We start from the raw sequence: 6,000 nt of genomic DNA on the forward strand, positions 1-6,000 counted from the left end.
CAAAATACTTGAATATTATTATAATGAAATAATGAAATGTTGTGCAGTCTCAAAATAATAAGAGTTAAAATCCTGAAATAACTTATTTTTTCTATCAATACTGAAAATAAAAATAAGGATATCAATGATTAAGATTAATAGTAATATTCTGTGTGACAGATTTCTGTTCCTTGTGTAGGGAACAATAGTTTACTAATTACTTTTTATCTTACCTACAAAGGCTTATAACTGTCAATTGCAAAAGATTTCAAGGGTGACCTAAATAGTCATTAAAGATAATACTTAGGTCAAATGAATGAGTGAAAATTTGCAGAGAACAGAATTATCTCAATTTTGTTAAGTCAAATTTCAGAGTGAATACAGTATGTGAAAAAATGAATTTGTATTATTAAGTAGAACATTTAATGAAACACTATTATACAACATTCAATAAAGCATGTATGTATGTATTTAAACACGTATCTCTTCATAGTCAGTGGTTTCTTTTTTTAACACAATATAAATTGTTGGTTTTATTAGTATCATAGTATAGTTTTAATGCAAACTACATATAAACACAATTGTTATTCACACACTTACCCTGTGAAACAATATGTGAAGATCAACCTTAAAGCACTTATAAAAATGAAGATATATAAAATATCTTCCTAAATTAAGTCCAAGGACAACATACACAAAGCAAAAATTTGAACTCGTCAGTAATCACATCGAATATGGACAGGCTGACTGAGCAGGGAAAAATGATTCTAATTTTAAAATTACATAGTTCCAGGTAAAATCATGCAATGCCACTATTTTTGTGTTCTGCACAGACTCCCAAGGCAAACACTGCTTCTGGCTTTCTGAACCACCAGAGACAATGACCCACCTGACCGACTTATCATAGTCCTTTTAGTCTTCTTTCCTGATAGGTCCTTAGGTTCCTTGGAAGGAGGCATATGGATGGGTGTCTTTGGAATCGGATTATAAAAAGCTCGCTCTGGATCAGAACTTCCACAGTGAAACTCTGTAAGATTTCCATCGGCATAGCCACAGATGTTTGCAGCTGGACAAGGTTTATTTTTTTGCATTTTCCAATCATTCCTTAAACTTTTTTTCTGCTATTTCCTTTTTTTCTGTGTAATTCAGCTTGCCTTGTTTTTCCTTTTAGCCTTTTCTTCTTTCTTCTCACATCCTCCAGCATTTGTTTTCTTTAATCATTCTTGATATTTTTCTTTGCCTTTTCTTGGAAATGTTCTTTCCCCAGTTCTTCTGCTGCGTTTTTCTCCATTTCATTAATTTTTTTGGTTCCCTTTCTTTTTGGTTCTGTTCATTCTGAACCCATTCTCTATGCTTTTCTTCAGCAATTACTTTTCTTTTTCAACGTTCTTCAATTTCTTTTCTTTTCTTTTTTTTTTTTTTTTTTCTAGCCGCTAATTTAATTCCTCCAGTGCTTTCTGTCGCAGATGGTCTCGTTCCTCTTTTTCTTTGCCAACGAACCACAGTTCCCATGGTGTCAGGAGACTTTCTGGCAGGTGCACCTGTTTCTGTTCTTCTCGGTTGTCGTCTGACTCAACCACACTGGCGTACCGCTGTAACTCCACTCCTTTCAAGGCTTGCCACCTTAGCCTTTGAATCATGAGCATCTTCATCCAGGTCTTCCTCATCCACCCTGTCACCATCGTTGTAGTCAAAAGAGAAGCTCTGGTGGCCAAGGGGAGACAGCGACATGGTGGAATCACTCAGCTCAGTAGCGGTGAGCAGACCATCACCATCTTCAGTCCTGCACCCGGCACTGCTGTAAGGACCTGGGCCTGTAGCAACCAAGGATCACATATCCGTCGGGGGCAAATCAGCCCCCACAGCCTGGCTGCCGACATCTGGCCCATCCAAACAGGCGGGCAGTGGTCTCTTAATTAGAGTGGTAGGTAGATTTCTCACAGCCATGACTTGATAAAATTGTCACAGTAGGTCATCCAAATGTGTTTGAACATACATTTTAGATTTTATTTTTAGTGTTTATCCTTCTCTCTTTCCTTTGAACATCTAAAATTCACATGTCACATAACTTCTGGAATTCAACCATCTTTTTGTTGCCAATCAAAATGAGGTTTTATTTCTCTCTATTCTCCCCATTGCCTAGTTCTCACTTTCAGTATAGGTTATCTAGAATTTTAAGCCAAAATTAGAACTTATAATAATATTGCAATATCAACTTTTGACAGTAATTCTTACACTTAATAAAAAATTGATTAAGACATATTTCAATATTATGTCTTACATTCTCACACTACCTTCCTGGATTTGTTATCATTCTTGTTTTTCTGGGTCTAATTTTTGAGTTGTTAATTTTTTAGGGCTAGTTATAATCTAACTTCTTGTGTTATAAAAATTACATTATTTTATTCTAAAATGAATAATATTTGGTTGCATGTCTAGTACTACATTCAAAATTACATCCCTCAGCCCTTTGAAATAATTGCCATGTTGTCTTCAGTATCTCTTACTGTTGATGGAATGTCCAATGAATTGTATTTTAGAATCTTTTCCTTTCTAATGTCCTTAAGGCTTTCTATCTTTTCTTTGGGTCTTGAAATTTTACCACTTTATCTCTATTTGTAAGAGGTGGTGATTTTAGTGTAAGAACACCCTTGACTCTTTACTGTTTTGTATTTCCTTCCTTAAACTCCTCCCACTCACCATCAGGTACAACTCAAAAAGTGGAAAATTATCAGAAATGGATGCAAGGACATGCTGTTAAGGAAAAGAGATACTGACATTATTTTTATTTGAGGACATTGAGAGAAGCCATAGCTAATTTTGAGGATATCCATATGAGATTTATTCAGCATAAGGGAATAGAGCCAATAATTTTTATGCTGTCCTTCTTCCCTTCATTACTTCTCTATGTTCCCTGAAGCCTTAGAGAAAAATTAATTCCATTAAATAGTAAGATTAATACCCTAACCAAAATATTATATCATGTGTAAATATTTTTCCAAATAAAACTTCTTGGTAGAAAGACTAAATAAACTAAGTCACCAAACCCAAAGATGAGCTATAATCTCAGAAGAAATTATTTAAAAAAACACCAAATAAAAGATACATAGACTCCATAATAGAAGAGAAGCAATTTGGCTTATGGTGCATAACAAATTATCAATTATTATTATTTTATGGAAATTAACTCATCACCAAGAGTAACTTGTGGTTTTGATCTTTTTTCATCAAAAAAATTTTTTTTAATGTCTATCTATTTCTGAGGAGACAGAGTGTGATATGGGGATGGTCACAGAGAGAGGGAGAGACAGAATCTGAAGCAGGCTCCGGGATTCAAGCTGTCAGCACAGAGCCCGATGCAGGGCTGGAACCCATGAACCGTGAGACTGTGACCTGAGCCGAAGTCAGATGTTCAACCAACTGAGCCACCCAGGCACCCCTTTCGTCATTATTATCTGGTAATAAGAACAAGAGTCATTACAATTTTTAGCTGCATTTAAATTTAATTTTTTCTATATGCTAGCACTACATATTAAATTATATATATATATATAAATATATATATGTATGTCATTCATATATATGTCATTCATTTATATATATATATATATATATATTCATAATGTGATAGTGCTATACTTAGAAATCAGATATAAATGAAATGAAAATCCTACTATGATATGCTCATTATTTAAAGCAAGAATCTTCAGATGTGACCCAGGTGGTCCCAAATATTCTTTCAGCATGTCCATGAAGTTAAAACTAGTTCTTTTTTTAAGTTTATTTATTTTATTTAAAGAGAGAGAGAGAGGGAGAGAGAGCAAGGGAGATGCAGAGAGAGAAGGAGAGAGAATCCCAAGCAGGCTCTACACTGTTAGCATAGAGCCCAATGTGGGGCTCAAATTCAAAAACTGTGAGATCATGACCTGAGCTGAAGTCAAGATTTGGGTTGTCAAACAGACTAAGCCACCCAGACACCCCTAAAACTACTTTTATATAAATATTAAAACATTAGGGGCGCCTGGGTGGCGCAGTCGGTTAAGCGGCCGACCTCAGCCAGGTCACGATCTCGCGGTCCGTGAGTTCGAGCCCCGCGTCGGGCTCTGGGCTGATGGCTCAGACCCTGGAGCCTGTTTCCGATTCTGTGTCTCCCTCTCTCTCTCTGCCCCTCCCCTGTTCATGCTCTGTCTCTCTCTGTCCCAAAAATAAATAAACGTTGAAAAAAAAATTAAAAAAAAATATTAAAACATTATTTGCACTATCCACTCATTGTTGTCATATTTGCACTTTGACAATTTTCAGAGACAATAACGGACAGCAGATTGAATGCAAATGGATTGAATGCAAGCGTATATATAAGAATCCCAGTCTTCCTTTAAGCTAGACATTAAAGAGATTTGTAAAAACTGTATAACAATACTATGTTTTCCTTAATTTTATTTTGTATTGGAAAATGATTACTTTCATAAAGTCATGTTATTTATGTTATGCAGTTAATGTATCATTATTTTTAAAAAAACATAGTTTAAAATAATTTCAGTTTAAATTGTATAGATGGAATTAAAATGATGGAGGAAAGTATTTGGTGGGTCTCAATAATTTTTGAATATCTAACATTTCTCTAAAGAAAATGTTTTTGAATTTTTGGACTACTTGGAAATATATTTAATAACAAATTCATTTATATAAAAACACCTTACTGTCCAATAACTATTCCAGCTGCTAAGTAATATCACATACGTTCCCCCCCCCACACACACACAGGTGCTCCTAACTTATTGGAGTTTTTCATCTAGTTTTGAAGGACACAGTATGGTTAGGAAATGCATGAGTAGTGTTAGAATTAAAAAAAGAATTATTACATATTCAGAAAAAGATTAATTTTTAAGTAATTAAATAAGAAAATAACATTGTTGGGATGCCTGAGTGGCTCAGTCAGTTGAGTGTCCGACTCTTGATATCAGCTCAGGTCATGATCTTATGGGATCAAGTCCCACATTAGGCTCTGTGCTGAGCAAGGAGCCTGCTTGAGATCCTCTCTGTCTCCCTTCCTCCCTCTCCCCCTCTCCCCTCTTAGGCACACTCTCTCTCTCTCAAAATAAATAAACATTTAAAGAAAGAAGAAGAAAATAGCATTAAGAAATTTTTTTTTTACATTGGCATTGAAGAAATGAGATCAAAAGTTACAGAATTTAAGTGAAGAATAGTTTAATGTCTCATTGATAAAGCCTTTATAAAATCTAAGTAAACATTTGGTAGAAAGTTTTTAAAAATGGAATAAACATTGGAAGATCATTCAAAATCATCATTCATGAAGGCTAAAAAACACTGTTGAAACTTACAAGTGAAACAATGAGTTCAGTTGGAGCCTGTTTACATAAGTCAAACAGTGTGTAGAGTGTTTAGCTGTTTTTATCAAGGTCATTTGGCAAATTAGTATGGAAGGACTAAGACTGAGATTCTCATAATGTCCAATCCAAGGTTTATTCTACTACAATGCATCGTTTTAGTATCCTTTCACTGTTGCATTTGGTTTGCTATGAATGCTGCCAATCACAAGTAATACTCCAGAAGAATTTACACATTTGGAATATATAATTCTACAATTACACATGAATTTCAGTGAAAAAAAAGAAGTTACACTGAGGACTATAATCACATATATAGCAAAAAAAAAAAAAAAGAAATTTGGGAGCTGCTAAGAATATTGAGTAATTTAATCATGCCATGAAAACTGTCAACAATTTACTTCTCACTATGTCATCATTGAAACTAATCCATATACTCATTTAACAAGAAAAATGAAAAAAAATTCAGTGCATTCACTGGTGCCTATGTTGGTTTATGACTCTTGGCAAGGAATTTCTGGTTTTACCTTTGGCATTTGAAAAGCCTGAAAGTCCACACAGCTTCCAAGGGCTGCAAGGAAATCCTCTCAAGTAAAAGCATACCAAACTGAATTCAACAACTTTACTTGAACCCATCAAAGAACTGACATCAAAAGGCAAATTCCCACCCCAA

General features: G+C 34.6%; 1 pseudogene; it reads right to left on the bottom strand.

Annotated features, from left to right (window-relative positions):
* Positions 1–791: 791 nt before the first annotated feature.
* Positions 792–1,859, bottom strand: LOC112849795 (coiled-coil domain-containing protein 34 pseudogene; annotated as a pseudogene).
* Between the last annotated feature and the right edge of the window lie 4,141 nt (positions 1,860–6,000).

The sequence above is a fragment of the Puma concolor genome, chromosome C2 (assembly GCF_028749965.1).
Source record: "Puma concolor isolate L17-30 chromosome C2, mPumCon1.1.hap2, whole genome shotgun sequence".
Taxonomy (NCBI): domain Eukaryota; kingdom Metazoa; phylum Chordata; class Mammalia; order Carnivora; family Felidae; genus Puma; species Puma concolor.